Source organism: Macrobrachium rosenbergii, chromosome 24 (assembly GCF_040412425.1).
Source record: "Macrobrachium rosenbergii isolate ZJJX-2024 chromosome 24, ASM4041242v1, whole genome shotgun sequence".
Classification (NCBI taxonomy): Eukaryota; Metazoa; Arthropoda; class Malacostraca; order Decapoda; family Palaemonidae; genus Macrobrachium; species Macrobrachium rosenbergii.
The window spans coordinates 20,135,849-20,156,791 of NC_089764.1; the positions used below are offsets into that span (position 1 = coordinate 20,135,849).

The window sequence follows — 20,943 nt, forward strand, 5'->3', positions numbered from 1 at the left end:
TTATAGCCAATGGCAACTGCTCGAAGAATGTCATAAACAATAAATCAACCTTTTCCAAAACAATCAAAATCTACATACAACCATTTTTTTTATTGTTCTTGACATTTCGATCTAAATTATGCAGCAAGAAAATTTGCGACGATATAGCAAAAAATGTCAACGGTTTACACGATTATTCTAAAAAAATATAAAGAACAAATCTATCAAGTCCAAATTTTATAGTAATATAATCATTGATGCTAACGTCCACAATCATATAAATGCAAAACATGCAGTAACGCATTTGTATGAAGATTTATATTAATTTCATCACAATTTAAACCTGCGCCTGTCTTCTCTTCTATATGTTTTGTCGTATCTAACCAAGGGCATTTCATTACGAGGCTCCTGAGTAGTGGTGCTTGTTCTATTATAAATATAAAAATATATGAATATAAATTCTCGAGTATTTAGTCAGACAGCAATTATAAACCACAAGAGAACAAAAAGAAATCTAATTAAACGATCTAATCTGCAGTTCATTATTTTAATCAGTTGACTAACGAGGTAAGTCCTGCCCCAGCAAAATCTAATGTCCACACGATGAAGAACGCGCCAGGGCTTCCAGCCCCCGACCCCCAATTTTTTTTTCTCTCTCTCTCTCTATCCCCTCTACCCCCTAACACACCGATAAATAACCCCCTACTCTCTCCACGTCTCCAGGTGAATTCTGGGGCCCATGCGGACCAGTTTCAATGATGATGCTTAATCTCGTTCCAGAACCCACTTGATGGTTGCTGATTACTAGAGAGCAATTCAGCAACTTCTTATGATTTTTTCTTATCTGTAAGCATTGGGGAATTCTTCCTTTATTCGAGTAAAGACAATTCAATTTTTTTTATTAAATGAATTCATGTGTTTGTATACGCATGTGTGAGTATACTTACGCTCACTCGAATCTACTTCACAATTTAAAGAGATATACCGAATTTTAATTAGTCAGGGCAGAACATTTTTTCTACCAACAAGTTCCTTACTATTATGAAACTTCAGAATCTACCGGCCTTAACAGTGACGTGGATAATTTTAAACAAATGTCCGAAAATTTAAAAATATATATATATATTCTAGTGATACAAAATGATTCTAGATTTTTCAAGAAATGACAACGTAGTGGCAGCTGAGAATTGAATGTTTGGAGAGATGTTCTAAAGTGGTGTGGCAATGTGTATTTTCACTCAGTCGAAGGTTTATTTACTGAGGTAAACAACCAATTTGGAAAAGAATGGCTGCAAACAGAGCAGGAAACCAAGACCGAGGTTATACGTACAAAAAAGAAGTCATGTGAATATGTATACACTTACATTAGAATGGAAATTTTTTATCAGACAAAAAATAAAAAGTGTTTGCCGATCATTGCCGTTTAATCATTTTTGTATGGATGCAGTGATACGGAAGCCTACAGTGGAGCAGATATAGTGCAAGTTTTTCAGATGAGAAAATAGGATCGTAAATGGAGTGGCAGATACAAGATGCTTAAAGATGATATATTATTCAGTGGTAAATGGAAACAGAGGATGCTAAAAACGTTTAGAATTACTTAAGGGGGAAACACACACACACATTATATATATATATATATATATATATATATATATATATATATATATATATATATATATATATATATTTAGTATATACATATAATTATTATACATATATATATATATATATATATATATATATATATATATATATATATATATATATATATATATATATATATATAAATAGATGTGTGCATGTGTGTGTTCAGGCATAATTCTGAAGCGAACTGAGCAATTTCAACTAAACTTGGTATATGTATAACTTACTATCTGGGAAAGAATACTGGGGGGTAAGACATCACTGACACCAAGGGGGTAAGGGTGGGAAGGGGGTGACATAAAAATAATCGAAAATGACAGATATCAATGTCTAATCCATAGTTTTCGAGGTCACTGAGATGAACAGTGACACTCCCGATGCCCTTCAAGTCCAAGTTCAGCCCTGATAAAAAAGGGGGGACTGAGAAGAGGTGAAAAATAAAATGTGAAAAATGACAGATATTAGTGTCTACTGTAATCCATAGTTTTTGAGGTTGCTGAGATGAACAGTAACACTCCCGATGCCCTTCAAGTCTGAATTCAGCCATGATAGGAGTGGGGGTTGAGAAGGGGTGAAACATAAAATGTCAAAAAAGCTGGGCAATGTAGCTCAAGCGACTATCTTAACAGGAAAGGGAGAGAGAGAGAGGGAGTTTATCTGTTGTCATTCCGAGTTTTCCCAGGCAGTGCCGGGTTTGTTAGCTAGTATGTTCGTGTGTGTGTGTGTGTGTGTATATATATATATATATATATATATATATATATATATATATATATATATATATATATATATATATATATATATATGTGTGTGCCTTGGAAGACATTTGTTAATAGATATGACTAAAGAAAAAATGAATGACAGCTCTTTTCAGTCTACATGTAATTTGATCTCTTGAGGACGGAATTGTCTGCTGTCAAAAATAGCCATTTCAAGCAAAATGTTTATTTACGTCAATGATACACGCCCAGTGCTTATATGGAATTCAATTACCAGGCAGAGGGTACATTTAAGCCTCATGTAGGGTATTTTCAAGACGATGAACTCAACATGGGTATAAAAGTCAAGTGCTTATCTAATTAAAGTAAATTATGCTTATACAATGTGTGTATGTATGTGTATATGTATATATATATATATATATATATATATATATATATATATATATATATATATATATATATATATATATAGAGAGAGAGAGAGAGAGAGAGAGAGAGAGAGAGAGAGAGAGAGAGAGAGAGAGAGGGTCAAACAGTAGTATATGAGTATGTCTGTGCCCAGCGTACGGAACCCTACAGGTTTTAAGTACGTGATTCTCTCAGAAATTTCAACTCAATAACCTGAAAACAATCCATTATCGCCTACGCATTTCAAACATTATAATTAAACAAAAATGGAAATACACGAATCTTTAAAAATCCTTCAAATATAAAGATTGAATCAGAATCGAAAAAAAGGCATCTTTATGCCGTGCTAACAAACAAACTCACATTACAAAGATGCTGGCAGGTGACATCACAGATCAGCATTCCCACATTAGGTAGAGATGCAAATTGCACCATGGGAAGAGCGCTGACAATAGTGGGGCTTCGGTTCATTTGTAAGGATGCGCTAATCAACAAAGTCGAAACAAATTACTGCGTCCGACGTCACCCGGGTTGCGCAAATGGGTGAAACCCCGTTCATATCCCGTGTTTTGAATCAGATCGAGCAGTTTCTTTTCGAGTCTGTAAGTAAAGTTGTCGGATACCGATTGTGCGAGTCATTTAGAGCTGAAATGCGACTGAGATTGTATTGTACGTTTTCTTTACATTACTTATTATGTTATAAATTTTTGTCATGTATTGTCTTTCTGAATAACATTTAGAGATAAGATACGATATGAGTTAAGTCTTAGATGGGCAATTTAACGAGTCAGTTTAAAAATAATTTTGTAATTTACGATTCTTTTACGTCACCGAGATACCTGAGGTTCGACTGACAGAGAGCTATTTGCATTACATCTTTTTCAATATACTCGAGTATGGGGCAATCTTACAACAAGATGAATTACAAGAATATAAGTTCAGGAGTAAAGTGGAAGAGGTGGAAATGGATTCTCTGTTAAATCTACTTCAGTTCGTTAACAGTTATCTACGGGACAAGATTGTGTTTGGCCTACTGATTAAAGTCATATATTTCCTTTCTTTCTTCAAGACTACATTAAATTTGAAATTTTTGAATTACCTCCCTCCTTGCCCTTACCATTTTTCATAAAAAAAGAAAAACTGGCAGCATGAATGAATATAGTAAAAATATTTCACGTTAAGAAGAGAAATTATTTTCAAAAAGATAAAGCTGTTTTTCCATTTAACGAAAGCACATTAAAATTTAACACGCTTGTATTCTTTGCAGGTAAAACTGTCGCCGCATAAATGATTCATATATTTTTAGTTTGAAATTTCTCACGAAATTTTTTCTACGTTTATCTAAATTCTGTTCACAAGTTTTAAAAGTACCATTATCACAGCATTATTTAATAACGAGCGAGCGAACATCGTTATTATTTCTTAAAAATGTCCTAACTGAGACTTTACATAATAATAATTACAATAATCCTATCTTAAAAAAACACAAAATATAGATTAAAATTTTGTAAATGAAACAATGGGGCAGCTTAAGACTCGTAGGATACTTTCCTGCGTTAGACTTCCCTAAAGCATTTTGCTAAGTATCTATCTGGTAAAACTAAGGTATACTTAACGTTTTATACTTTTTTGTTTTGGTGTGTAATACCGCGATTGCAGTGAACCATCTAGGATACTGATGGTGATGTCATTTTAAAGATTAATAATTGAACTTATCACAATATTGTAAAAAAAAAAAAAAAAAACGCAAATGTCAAATGACAATTTAAAATATAGGGAAAATAGAAATGTATATTTTCAAAAGTAAAATTACTTATCAAATTATATATATATATATATATATATATATATATATATATATATATATATATATATATATATATATATATATATATATATATATATATATATATATTATATATATATATATATTATATATATATATATATATTATATATAAGTATATATCAAATATATATACATATATATACATATACATACATATACACTGTATATATATGCATATGTATAACAGTATGTATATATATACATATGTATATATATATTATATAATATATATATATATATATATATGTATAGGTATATATGTATATTTATATATGTATATGTATCGTGCACTTCCGAAAACTAAAAAAAAATTACCTTCTCAGCTATTCAAAGTATATGGCTTTTTATCCTATTTATTAACCTATAAAACGTACGGAATTTGATAAAAATATCACGATTAGCGATAAATCCCTTTGCTCGTATCGCGCTGTTTAAAAAAGCAAAATAGCAGAAAAAAATGTGAAAACGGATGATGAAATTCGCTGAAACAAAAACGTTAAACCTTAATATGAAAAATGTCGGCCAAAACCACGCAATACCGATGAATTGCATTTTAAATAACATAGTTTATGGCTATTAATGCCAGTCTTTGTGCAGGAAATCACATTACTCTTAATTCTGACAATATGGGTCCACTAAGCATATAATTATATCAAGATCATTTTTGTTTATGATACCAGTAATTGCTGTCTCTTACAGCATGGGACCAAGAAAGATGATTTTTACATTTCCGATTGTTTTTTTTTTTTTTGTCTACATTCAATATTTTTTATAAATATTCAAGATTCACAGAAGCTGAACTTAAACAGTATTGTACATACTATGATATAGATACTATGCAATTTCAAAGCACTGTATATTTTCTCTATCATTTCTATCGGACAGATACACAGTAATAATAATAATCATAGTCATTTACTCTGACGGTATTTACGGAGAAAATTATGATAAGAATGATGGTATAACCTGAAGAGCTGGAAACGTTGTTTCCACATTTTACGGAGGATATACGTTCACCAAACGTTTGTCTGAACTCGACATTTCTCACCCTATTATGGCTGTTGATCACACCTATCGGGCTATACAAACATCATTCTCCCAAGCATCTCTTCCTTTTTCATTTTCCTTCCGATTTTGCTAAGCACCACACTTACGATTGGTAAGGCATACCAACATTTGCTTGTGAAGTTACTTATGTTATCTTCCAAACTTTTAGCAGAGCTCCCGCTGCCATCATTGTTCCACCTTTACACTCAGTTAACTCTCCTCTGACTGTACTGTTGTCAGTTGCAATTACTCCTTCTGACATTCACTGCTAAAAGCTTTTTATTATATATATATATATATATATATATATATATATATATATATATATATATATATATATATATATATATATATATATATATATATATATATATATATATATAAAAAATACAGTATATGTGTGTGTGTTTGTGTGTTACAGTAAAGCTGTGAAACCAGGGATTTCACGAAATCCCTGACATTTTGAGGGAATTTGTGAAATCACCAGTTCTCTAAGGAACATTTGATCCCCGAGGGGATAGTACTAAACACGGCCAAATAGTGATTCATCTACGCTGTTTCGCTGTGTTTAGCACTAGCCCCTCGGGGATCAAAATCAAATGCACTAAGGGACATTTGATCCCGGGGGCTAGTACTAAACACGGCGAAACAGTGTAGATGAATCACAATTTCGCCGTGTTTAGTACTATCCCCTCGGGGATCAAGTGTTCCTAAGTGAATAGGTGATTTCGCGAATTCCCTGAAAATTTCAGGGAATTTGTGTGAAATCCCTGGTTTCGCAGCCTTACTGTAGCACACACACAAACACACACACACATATGTGCGTGTGTGAAATTACTTCTCATGACTGGGAGAGTTCATTACGCTTGATCAATGTCATATATGTACTTCCAGATTTCTCTCTCTCTCTCTCTCTCTCTCTCTCTCTCAGCGTCCGACAAAGGGAAAGAATCATTTATCTCCAGTGCCTATGTTCATCCTTCTAATACATTTACCAGCTCCAGCAGAGAGAAAGGGAGAGATATGGGAAGCATTTATGTAAACCACCAGCTCAGAGCTCTGATAGGAAGGGGATGGGACCTGCACATTGCCCATTTTTTCCTAGCAAGAGAACTTCTAAATTTAAAAGGTGTTATAGGTTCCCATGTAGGTTTATAGAAAAATGTTACCCTTGAATCCTGTTTAAGATGAAAAAAATATATACTGATGCTCGACTTATGTATAAAGTTAAGCATACCTTAGTTTTACCAGACCACTGAGCTGATTAACAGCACTCCTAGGGCTGGCCCGAAGGATTAGACTTGTTTTACGTGGCTAAGAAGCAATTGGTTACTTAGCAACGGGACCTACAGCTTATTGTGGAATCCGAACCACATTATAGCGAGAAATGAATTTCTATCACCAGAAATAAATTCCTCTAACACTTCATCAGCCGGCCGGAGACTCGAACTCGGGCCTAGTGAGTGCTAGTCCACAGCTCTACCGACTCTAATAACGAAGAGCTCGAGTTGTGTATAAAGCATTCACAGAGCTTTATAGGGAAAAGAAAAATGTTGGTGACAAATTACAGTCTAGAAATTATTATGCAGACAGAATTGTTGAAATATCTGAAAATTTTGTAAGAGAGAGAAAAAGCTACAAATGAGTACAAAATAAGAGCGCAAAGCATATACAGGAAATTTAGGTATTGCCAACATGCACTAGTACAATAAGGCATCACATAGTGTGTTACAGATGCGAGAAACATTTTTCGCCGAGTAACTGAGTTATCGAGTTTTCTGCACAACGAAAAAGTATAATTGCCTGGGTGTGCTAGACGAACATAATTCTAAACAACAATGAAAAAACATTTATATGCGTGAGTGTTGTACATAACATTCAACCTCTAACATTTAACTCTAAAGGTGCACGATTTAGATTTCGTTAAACATCAGTTCAACGTGAAAATAAAAGGTTGTGTTCAGTTAAAAATTAAGATTTACCGAGATAAGCCATAACAATTGGAATATTATATATAAACTTTATATATTATCACAGATAGGTTTTTCTCTCCTTGTAAACGTACATAAATTCGTGCATTCATTATATTCACATACATAATATATGTGTATGTGTGTGTATGTATATATATACAATATTACAATATATATATATATATATATATATATATATATATATATATATATATATATATATGTGTGTGTGTGTGTATATATATATATACATACATATACATATACATATGTGTTCATGTGTGTGCATATATGTATGAATATAGATCCACACATACCCTTTAACACAGAATTCACTTTACCTTGGTTGCAATTTACACTCCAATGAAATTATATATGATAAGTGTATTAGCTCTGGCCAGTATTCGAATCTACGCAATTTATAGCTTAAAATACTTCTGATTTAGTAGGTTCAACAAATTAAGGAAACTTAAAAAAATGGCTAATGACCGGGCTCATTTCAGTGTCCTATACAATGATCATTGATCACCAGTTAATGACACCAAGATATCTTTAACCAGTCTTTGATATCTTGGGTATTATTCCCCAAACTAGTTCCACAGTTTCAGAACACCATATTTGAATGAAGATCCAAGCGGCCATTACAGTATCTTGGAAGATTCTTTAGATTTTGACAGTAATCAAAAATCTAATTTCGGCCATAGGTCACATACATTAAACTGCTTCTTAGCTTAGAAGCTCAGATACTGTTCTAACCTTGTAACATTGCAAGAGACAGGAAAGAGAACGAAGCTCGGGAATAGAGAATCGCTGAATTTTCTTGATTCCATTTCAGGAGGGAAATAGAATTAGGAAAAGAGTAAGGAAATACTATTTGCGCTATAACTGCTAGTCTTGTAAAAACTGACAACTTACACCCTCAGGAAACGGAGGCAGCAAGGTCACTTTAAAAGACAGTTGTTGAAGACTGCAGGTCGAAACTGAAAAATATCTGAATAAATCCAAGGACTTCTTTTGGCAACGGTTGATGAGATTATCCATGTACTATCGTTATCAAGCGAAAGGATTTAGGAAAGAAAAAATAATCAGTGAAGGGAAAACTGCCAAAAACGAAATAGCAAGAGCCATAACTTTCATAAATACAAAGGTTATAGGAATCATGGAAATCAGAAAGTAGAAGATCATTCTCGACCTCCGAGGCAGAGGAAATTACAGCTTCCTGCCCGAACAACCTTGGCAACAATGTCCAGAAGGTTTCCTGATAAGTCTGTCTACGGACTGAAAGCGTAGGAAGACAAAGTGCCGTGAAAATAGAACATTACGTCTATATTTCTGGAACATTTTACTTTTCCTATTTTATTCATTTGCGTGACACAATAAAGAATATTAATTTCATTCTACATCAATCACGGGCTTGAGCTGACGCAATGCTTATATATCGGGTTAATATACATACATCACATTCATGTATGCAATACATATATAAATATGGTGTCTCTTCTTGCCTATTTACAGTTTGCATATGCATGATTTACGCATTCATATGCAACCCACAACAAAATCCCGTAAATTAAAACAGTGCGCAGTTAACAAAGTAAAATGTTTAAGCAAGAAAATTAATAAACTGGAATGTAAATTTACAAGGAAGTGGGAGGCAAGAAGAGAACTCGAGGGTACTATGGAGAAAAGCTGTTAAGGTTCGTCGCTAATGAAAAAATATACTGACGAGGAAGGAGAACCTCTTTACCCAGCCGTATACGGTACGTTTTAGAACCTGCAAGCACCTCAGCTAAAGAAACAAGAAGAAAGCTGCTCTTACAGCGATAACAGTAAGGAATATGTTTGTGGATATAATGCGGAACAGTCATGCGAATGTATCTGAGTGTGCTTGTATTTTATTTACATTCCGGTTTCGCAATATTTAAATATTACTGACATGAAATGAAATCGAATATTCAGATGGGAAAATACCCATGACTCAAAATGGTTTTCTATGCCCTGAATTTTAATGGTACCATTGAAATAACTTTCAACATCAAGTATTACCCCCTAATAACTACTGATCATTTTGTGATATATCCTGATGAGCCTCATTCATCAATGACACTCGTCGTTTATCAGTTCCACATATATTCAAATTTTTGGCCCAGCCACAAGAGGATTAAACTTTAATCACTGCGAAGCAACAATTTCATGCATTTCTCTACATTACAGGGTAAAAGACAATACACATTGCATTACTCAAGTATGGATAACGTTCTCTATACAATTAATTGAATTTCATGCTTTTGTTTGGCATGAACTTGCATACAGCAAACACTTTTAAAAGAATAAAGGGACATTGGGTTATGTAAGGGCATCCTGAGGTAACATATGTATATCATCATCATAATGAGACACAGATATAAAACTTATGTTTTTGTAGTGAATGAAAGAAAATCTATGCTTCCTCTACGGACTATAATGAATAATATATTAAAAAAAAATCCAAGGTACTTTTCATATGCAGATAAGGCAACTCCTTTTGATACTGTTTACCAGGTTTGTCCTATTAAAAAATACACTAGAGAGAGAGAGAGAGAGAGAGAGAGAGAGAGAGAGAGAGAGATTAAGAAAATTGGAAAACATATAAATAAGATGGGGGCATTATAGACTGAGGGGCAGTGCACGGAAAAAAGTCGCGCAGTTGAGAATACATACATGCTCTATCCCATGGCGTCTCAATGAGTTTTAGAGCTAGCTATTCAAGTGTGGTTGTAGAATTCGTATGAAATCTAGGACAAGGAAGTTCTACATGCGAAGTGCCTGCAGATTACATTTAGATTTGGAAAAGGATAATAAATTGGCTTGTTCATAAAAGCGGATCTATATGCCACAATGATGTGGTATCTTAGCACAAGATGGGTATCACGTTAGTTGTTAGACAGAAAGACAGAGGGCACGCTGAGGAAAGTGGGGTATAGCGGCACTGCACTGCCACAATCTCCCGGTTATAGGAGGTGCTTACATCGTCAAGTACACGGAGTATCTTCTATTTAATGGATTTATGGAAGGAATGCTTTAATCACTTCCTAATCACAAGAAAAAATTTCAGAGGTTGTTTAAGGGAACACTTTTACATCCGTGTTTTACTTCGCATTTACAGAGAATTTCTCACCATAAATTATCCAAAATAAGGGTAGACTACCGTCAAGATGAAAATTCAGCAAACAATGCCCAAAACCATTCCCTCGCGATACAGGCAAAAGACAATGGGTAAGCGTACAAGCACTCGTAAGAGACTGTACTCGATGGAGATTTCAAGTCGGATTCTACCGATTCAATCTAACTTTGAAGACGAAATCACACCATTAGTCTCGAAAACGGTATTAGGTTCGAATGGTGTGGAGTTGGAATCGGATTAGGCCTCAAAAGTTGTTTAGTCGACCACAACGCGCGCGCGCGCGGAAACAAATACCCATACACGCGCACATATATAAATGGAGAGATATTTGACTGTTGTCCTTCGGGTTCTAAGCAAGTTTTATGGATAAGGGGGATGGTCTCACGCCTTATTTATATCCTGGCAGGCCTATCACCGCTTTTTATTTACCAAGCAGGTAATTCACGGCAGAGAGGTCAACAGTACTTGCCCAGAAGTCGAAGACTGGCCTCACTTGTTAGGCCCTTACATATTCGGTATACAACCATTCATTTATACTATATATATATATATATATATATATATATATATATATATATATATATATATATATATTCATGTATATATATTATATATATAATATATATATGCAGTATATATGTACATATAGAATTATATATATATATATATATATATATATATATATATATATATATATATATATATATATATATATATATATATATATATATATATATATATATATATATATATATATATATATATATATATACATGAATATATGTATAGGCCTATATATATATATATATATATATATATATATATATATATATATATATATATATACATATATATATATATATATATATATATATATATATATATATATATACACACACACACACGCTCCTCCCTTATCTATCAGAGTACCACCGAGAAATGCCCTAACTAAATTCCCATCCAGCCTCTGTGCCTGGTTGATGGCGTGTCAGATTTGATTCCAGTAACTCAATACTAGTAACACAATACTGGTCCTTTGGTTCATACGCACCAATAACTTTGTTTTCGATAACATTACGAAATATGAAAGAATGGACACCAGTTAGCTAAAGGTAGATTTTCTTTTGACCAGAGAGTGGAAACGGTAATGTACAGATGTGCGTCATTTTATCGATTCAATTACTAGCATGTATGTATAGCTTCGAGTTATACAAGCATGCGTGTAAATACATTCATATACGCATTCGTAAATTTATATATATATATATATATATATATATATATATATATATATATATATATATATATATATATATATATATATATATATATATACATATATCTTCTTCTTCTTCTTCGTTTAACGTGCTCTTTCCCATTTTTCATACAGGGTATATATATATATATATATATATATATATATATATATATATATATATATATATATATATATATATATATATATATATATATATATATATATATATATATATATTATATACATACTTCATCTTCTCTTTTTTCATATACCTATGTATATATATATATATATATATATATATATATATATATATATATATATATATATATATATATGTATATTAACATACTCGTCACTCTTTATCAGATACCTATGTACTACTTAATAACCGCAATGCCCTCTAAACTTCTCGATTTCCTCACATTTTGGAAACGCTTGCCAAAACGAAGCCTAGAACCAAATTGAGAAAGGCATTAATTCATTCAGATGCCCGGCCGAGATTCGATCTCGGGTCCGGGGTATCCGAACGAGGTAACGATAATTACCTGGTCACAAAGAAAGGTACGTTTATTCCCGTTCATGTGCACTTATATCTGTATTAAGATACGTTTACTAGACCTGGATCAAACCCACCTTCTCCATCATAGACGGGAAGTTACGAGGGCACTGTTGTTAATAATTACTACATATGTATCCTGGTAAAAAGTGGTCAGTAGATTTGACCTATATACTTAAACATGAAAAAGCAATAAACGAATGAATACTTTGTTACGATGGAGAAGGTGGGTCTATTCTTGCTTTAGCAAATGTATCTGAATTCGACAGATATAAGTACGTATGAGCGGGAATAGACTTATACCCTTCTTCGTTGCCAGGTAATCATCGTTACCCCATTCGTATACCCGGGGCCCGAGATCGAATCTCGGTCGCGCAGTTGAATAACTTCAATTCTTTTACTAATTTGGTTCTAGGCTTCGTAGTGACAAGTGTTTTCAAAATGTGAAGAAATCGAGAAGTTACGAGGGCATTGTGATTAATAAATACTACATTATATATATATATATATATATATATATATATATATATATATATATATATATATATATATATATATATATATATATATATATATATATAATATATATACTGTATATATTAGCTATAATACCAACCTAGCACTATAATAGAAAAACTTTATAATGACATTCAATAACTCTATATATACTGTATATATCTCTCTACTCTCTCTCTCTCTCTCTCTCTCTCTCTCCCTAACAGCCCCTCTCCTCTCTCTTTCTCTCCTCTCGCTCTCCTTCTCACTCTCTCCCAACACAGCCATTCACAATCATAGAATTCAACGACCCTAGGGGCTGTATTCACGATCAAGTTTACCTGTCATCGCTCTGTCGATTCATTGAAACTGCCGTTAAAACTTAAGTGTAGACAACAGTTTGTGGGCAGAGACAGTCCACTCACTGAATGGATGAACTGAAGGTATTACCTAAATAATTTCCGACTGACTGACAGGCAATTCACATGTGGACAGATTAGCAACAATTTCATGACAGTTTGCCTCTGTATTTCATCTGGGAAGCATCTCGGTTGTTCTGATCAGAATATGAATAAATTATGTATAGGCTTATTCATTTCACTGTTAGACCGTTCAACACTATTTGTAGGCCATTATAAGTCCAAATCACACAAAAAAAATTTTAAACAATATTTCCATGTGATGCAGACAACTTGGTACAGGCCTAAGCCAATGGCATCTTTTTATGATATGTGCTACTATAATGAAAGTAAACTTTGCCGTCCATTTCATAAAAAGCTGAACCAACCCCTTAGTTCTAATTTAAACTCATCCATTAATACTGTATGAGAATAGACGTCTTTTTTAAAATAAGAAATATTTAGTCTATACTCTGTTACGCCTTTTTACTTCTTTCCTGTTATCAAGTGAACTGCTGTAAAGTTAAGTATATCTTAGTTTAACCAGACCACTGAGCTGATTAACAGCTCTCCTAGGGCTGGCCCGAAGGATTAGATTTATTTTACGTGGCTAAGAACCAACTGGTTACCTAGCAACGGGACCTACAGCTTATTGTGGGATCCGAACCACATTATGACGAGAAATGAATTTCTATCACCAGAAATAAATTCCTCTAATTCTTCATTAGCTGGTCGGAGAGTCGAACGCTGGGCCAACAGCGTGCCAGGCGACAGCTCTACCCACCTCTCCAACGAAGAACTGTGAATTGCTGTAACAGTTGGCCTTCCACCCCCTCATCATATTAAGGAAAAAAAAATTGGCAAAACACTTTCCTATACAGCTAACTTCAACTCATGATACGTATTCTTTATATTGGTTTCATAGACGTTTTTAACATAACAATAAATTACAACTCATTATCTTTACAATGACATCAAATTCCTGAACGTAGTTCCACGGATCATTAGAAAAAAGTTACCGCTAAGCATGTCCGTACGGCATCTATAAACTTGGTCAATTCGTACCTTTGGCAATGACGTAATCATGAATCAAACAAAAGCTTTCCTTTCTTGGAGGAATGTTAGGCAATCTGTTATTTATTGTTTTGAATAAATACATATTGATAAAAGACAGAAATGCATATATATCATTCGAATATATAACTACTTTCCTAAATGACGGGAATACTGTTCATTACTGTGTATGATTACATCATCAAAAGGTACGACATGTTGCGTAAGATGTGAGCGCTCCAGCGTTCCTCGAAGTGCATTAGTTACCATTTCTTAATTTAATCCCTATTTGCACCACATACATTTACCCTCCATACATGTAAATTCTGCAAGTGCCTTTCGGAAAAGATTTCCAAATGTAATGATGTACAATCCTGTAAAGTTTTAATCTAGAATTTTCAGTCATTATCTTCCAGGTAATCAGCATCAAGCAACGTGAAAAGAAACTCATCTTCCATATGCAGTGAAATGTTTTGCCAATTCACACGTTAATTAATTCCAACTATCAACTGCTGAAGTTTTCAAGGAGATATTTCGATTATTCCAGACCTCATTTAAACCGGCTTTATAACGAAATACGTCACCGTAACGTCACGAAGCAGTCGTTATAGCGAATTCCGAAGGTAAAAACGAAGAATAACTGACGAATTAATGAGGAAATTCACATTTGTCGGGCTACCATACGTCTGAGGGTTTGCTGAGCTGTGGGAAGAGTTTAATGACGTCACCAACAGAAAAGTTGAGGCTTTCCACCCAGGCTTATGGTGACTCCCAAGACATTATCGAAGAAAAGGTGGACTAAAAACGAAAATTTAGTTTTCTTTGTTTGTGTTTGTATGTCTGTCATGGGGTAGGGGTTTAATTTTAAGTTATAAACCTTTCTGGGGTGACATAGAGGAAATGTGCGAAATTTTGTCTGGGACTGTCAAGCGGTTCGGATTTCTACAGTGGACAAACAAATATACAAACATTCACTTTTATGTAATATAAAAATATAGTATATATATATATATATATATATATATATATATATATATATATATATATATATATATATATATATATATATATATACATATATACATACATACATACATACATACATATATATGTGTATAATATATACATACTGTATATGTACCAAACGACAGTTATAGTTGCAATCTACGCCTAAACAGCCACTGCCTAAGGATTAAACGAATTGATTATATGCCTCTACGAGTCTCTATCATTGTTTACACAGCAACACCCGGGCTCTGCCTTCCGTCACATTTCCCTCCCGTGTTAATGAAACATCTCTTAGGCAAACAAAACAAGGTGCCTTTCCTCCTCTTTCTCTTTTTCTCGCCGTTCCTTGGGTTCACCCCATTGTTCTCAGGCCGGAATTGATGGCAAAGGAACAAAGCCACCAGGGTAGTCGCCCCGATGGATGGTTTCTCGCCTTCCATTCACTGAAATAAGCATTTCAAGTATGCGTCTGTATATTTTGCTGAATCGGCCACTGTCAGCCTGTAGGAATGCGTTTACGTAGAAAGTTGTGTTATGTATTTTTACCCGTTGACTGAAATAAATATGAGAGAGAGAGAGAGAGAGAGAGAGAGAGAGAGAGAGAGAGAATTCCATTAAACACATTAGTAAACAGCCAGTCCAAAAGCTAGGGTGACTGGAGTCACGTCATTATTGAAATGACACATTGTTTAGTTCATCAGTTATTTTATTTCCGACATCAAAGGGTAGCGGTGTTCAAAAATGTTCAGTCGATGATTTTCAATTTCCCGGGTTGTGGATGATGGACAGAGGTCATTAACGTGTGTCAAAGATGCACGTGATAAACAACACTCTGATTATTGTTTGAAATGTTTTTGCTGTTTCATCGCTCATATTCTATCGTTGATAATTTCTCTCTTTTCACTTTATATCTTCCATTTTCTTTCTACGTTGTCAGCGTTTCGACTTCATCGAGTCTCCCAGTTGTCGAATAAGGTCGAACATATTTAAAACAAAGAGGCACAGGTATTATCAAGGCACTTTTTAAATCTCTTTTCACTCATATTCTGATCAGCAACATCTTATGTTTGAAACAAATATTCATACTCTGCTTACTCAGTTAAACATCTGTTTTTTTTTATTACATAAATATCTATATCAATTGAAACAGTACCAATAATAATAATAATAATAATAATAATAATAATAATAATAATAATAATAATAATAATAAGATTCCTCTTTCAGCAAAGTTCGATTCTATCTGGAGGCAGCCATTTTCCAACACCATTTCATAAGACTTCCCGAAGGGTCAGGACCCTCGTGACCGTGCAACAGTTCCCAAACAAAAGTAAAATTAATTACAGAAACGAAAGATATCCCGATTTGAAATCATTTCGATTAACTGGTCCAATTACAGGTTCGATTAATTCTCTAATCACTAATATAAATGTGTTCATAACGAAAAGGTTGGAACGGGAATGTCCGGTTTTTATTTCTACTGAGGCAAAGAGAGTCAATTACATAATATTCATTAAATGATTTACCAACGCGTAACTAGTGGCAATTCCATTGCAATATGGTTAACTGACCTGTATATTAGGTTCCGCTGATCACCGAATATAGCAGAAATTGTACTGTAACTATATATTTATCATTGTGTGATTTCAAAAATATATAATAAACGAGATTCGTAGGGTACTCAATTATTTCAATTTTTCATTATAAAACCTTTCCACCCAACAAAAGGCAAAATATGACCTTTCTTTATAAACAGCACTTCAATAAGTGTAATATTTCACTTGTCAGTAGCATATCATAAAGTCTAATTAATTATGATCTGGATCCGTCATATCATTTTTTTTTTTTCCGGAGACAGAATCACTGGGCGCCTATAAAGTGTAACAGACTCCCTCCACTAAAGGAAATGGGAAAAAAAGAGCATTATCTTTGTGGATGATAACAATGGCGTCAGTTCTGCTGCAGAGTAATGTGAACGGTAAGAAAAAAAAAAAACACGAGTTCTGTGCACAGGAAAAAATGTGCAAAGTTCCTAGATGACCCTGCTTGAAAAAAAATGTAAGAAAGGTTAACTTTTGGCCGTAGGTTTTAAATAAGGTAATTGAGTTGCAAATTCTGCGGAAAGGGGAGGAAAAATTTTCATACACTGAAGTCGTACGGAAAGACTATGGTGCGCGCGCAAAATTATTAGGGCACAAAAATTTAATTCATAGAAAACAGCAGAAATAATATCTTCTAAACAAACTAAAGTTAGAATATAGAAACTGTAAAGAGAAACTGAATTTAATACACTACCATAAACTAAAAGGCAGACAATCTTCTTAACTCAAAGAAGTAAAGTACATATAGAATCTACTTGTCACTTATTACCAGATACGAGGACATTGTGGCTATTACAATTACATATTTACACACACACACATATATATATATATATATATGTGTATATATATATATATATATATATATATATATATATATATATATATATATAATATATATATATATATATGTATATATATGTTTATGTATGTGAAAAAGGTTGAATATTGGGATTATGTCAATAACCATACGCTCCTGCTGCCTCCGAACTTCTGAGTAGCGTATATGCCGTTGGCGTTTGCCACTCTTTATTGGCTATCCAGCTTAAAAATAACCAGACTGTTTTGAATATTTTCGCTGGCTGAATGTTAAATACGCATTTTACATTCGAGGCAAAATAAGTGCATGGTTCATATCTTGAGTTTTCACTATCTAATATTCAGAACATATGCACAAAGCCATCAGAATAACAAAATAAGCAAACCAGTAAAGTCCAGAAACATTAGTGGACGCAGCATCTACCGTTCCATTGCCTTATACCCTACAGGAAGTACTTCCGATCAACAAACTTAATGTTCTTCCGGTCAAGACAAGAACTGTAAAAATCAGAGGTTTTTATAATTAACCTGGAGAGGGCAGACAAGCTGCTTTTTATTTCTCAAAATTTTCAGACCGAAATGTTTAAAGGCTTTCATTGATTTTCTCCTAAAAATAAATAAGCTATAAAATCAGGAAAGATTTTATTTTACTAATAATGGCTTCTATTAAAAAACCAAGATTTCAGAGGGCTCTTATGTTAATGATCCCAGTTAACCAATAATAAGTAATTATTTATGTTTGTACATTATAATAATAAGGTACGGTAGCCTTTCATTTGCTCATCAAGTAAGGAAAATACTTTTGTTTTGAACAAATCTTATTTTTTGTGATCCTAATTTAAATAAAATGGAAAACTAATTTCTATCTTTATCAGTATAATCTCACATAATATGTCTTCGATCGTATAAAACATGAAATAGTAAGGTTAGTGGCACTCCATACCAACAGAGTCGTACTAATCTAATAATTAGCAACCCCTGTCTAACAAGACACTTGGCTAAACTAATATAATTAGATTCTAAATATAAATCAGGTATAAAACAAGTTTGAAAACAAATTTAAAACCAAAGATGACTTCTTCAAAGATAACACTCGATTTTCTCTTCTCGCCTTATTTAAGTGTCCCATGCTCCTTTACACTGAGTCAAGTTTTGTATTTTTTTATATATTTCTAAGTGTCGTTGCCTCCTTTGCTCATATTACTTGTAATTTCAAAAATAACTGTTGTCTCCATCTAAATATAACGAGTAAATATCAGTAAATTAATCGCAGATCATATCAAATATTACGGTGACCAGGTGTCGGGTAATTGTAAGGGATTAAGGGTCTCGTGTAAATGCAGGAAAAAAATCCTTTTTTGATAAGCTTCAAGTTATGGTAATTAGGGAAAAACGTACTAACTATACACGGTGGATAAAAATAAGCGCAAAAAAAAAAAAAGTTGACCAAGTAAAAGGGCTTTAATTTTGATACAGCAGCGCCGGATTAAATGGAGGTCTAAGATCTTAAGTTATGACTGGATAGTAAACAAAAATATTTTGTTTGTGTATTTTCAAACTTGTCTCCCAGTAAACAGAAATAAAGATATAAGATATAGAGACCTGAATAAATTCAATGTTTAGGATAACAGAAAACAAATTCCGCGTTATAGTCCGAAAATGAAATTAACAATGCAAAACTAAACCATCTTGCAAACCAACCCTATACTGTCAACAATAAATCATTCTTTAGTTTTTTAACAAACTATAGTTTATAGATATATAAGACAAAAAGTATTTACATACCTGGATGATTATATAAACATCTGGCTACCTGTAAAAGAAAAAAAGAACATATAAACAAGTGTTAAATGTAAGTAAATTAACAGCAGGAAATGCGCGTATTTATACATGAGTAATTTTGCATCAGTATGAGTACCTGTGATAGTCTGTAAACATAAATATAACTATCCTTAAATTTCCTTTATGCTTACAACGTCATACATTCGTGTTGTACAAAATCTCCTTTTAACACCTTTGTCTCATTAATTCAAACAGTTTATGAATATTTCTTTTTATACTGAACAAGACAGTAACATAAATTACATTACTGTATGTATTAAACGCACAAACCACAGGATGCACCAAAACAATTCACGTCATAAGTAATGAATAACATCGTTTTGATTCATATGATATTGTACAATAACGGCTGAATGACAGTTATGAATTAAAAGTGTTCCTTTTGCTATAGAAAGCTGCGAGTGAAGACATTAAAGTTTAACCTTTGAAGAGAGAAGACGGAAATTGTAAAGAAGAATCCCAGATATATCTTACGTATCCTCAAGGCTAAAGCGACAAGGTAGGTTGGTTTGATAAGGGTACTTGTGTATGTAAAATAAAGCCTTGGATGACTTGAGCAGGCCTTAAGGATGGGATAAGGATGTTCTCATCGAATGGCATAGGAAGGACCAGTGAGTGAAGGACGATGCCGTTCTGGGAAAGTCGGTTACGTGAATGGACTAATTATTTAGGGGCCTGGGTTGAGAGAGGAAGATGTAATGATTATGATAAGTTGCAACGGTCAAATTCTGCTTTTTAGATGAATAGGACTGACGGATATTCTACAGTATATAGCAATTCCTAATTTCTGAATAATCAATAATATAACTAACCTATACAAAGTTACTTGATTTCGTAAAGGAAATAAGTATAGGAGGATTCTACAAAAGTATCTCCAGAAATCTCTCGTAAATTTTGATTTGTGGAAAAAGCGAGGAGAAAAATCGTTGAAATAATGATTCAAGTAAGAATAGCGAACAGAATATTCTTTGCGTTAAAATTTGTTTTTTTCAATTACAACAATTATTCGATTTTAATAGACTTCGCGCCTTGAGTTTGTCCCATCTTTTTTCATCTTAGATATCAGTTCCTGGGAATCTTGCTATTTCAAGGCAGCGTCTTTCAGTATATGTGACTATACATA

General features: G+C 33.3%; 1 protein-coding gene across 10 annotated transcripts in view; it reads right to left on the minus strand.

Moving 5' to 3' along the window:
* LOC136851902 (uncharacterized) overlaps positions 1-20,943 on the minus strand; it is a 633,848-nt gene that overhangs the window by 517,054 nt on the left and 95,851 nt on the right. For all 10 annotated transcript variants that reach the window (XM_067126255.1, XM_067126250.1, XM_067126248.1 and 7 more), the window contains exon 2: positions 19,764-19,791. The gene's annotated coding sequence lies outside the window, so the exon portion shown is untranslated. The remainder of the gene's footprint in view (positions 1-19,763; positions 19,792-20,943) is intronic.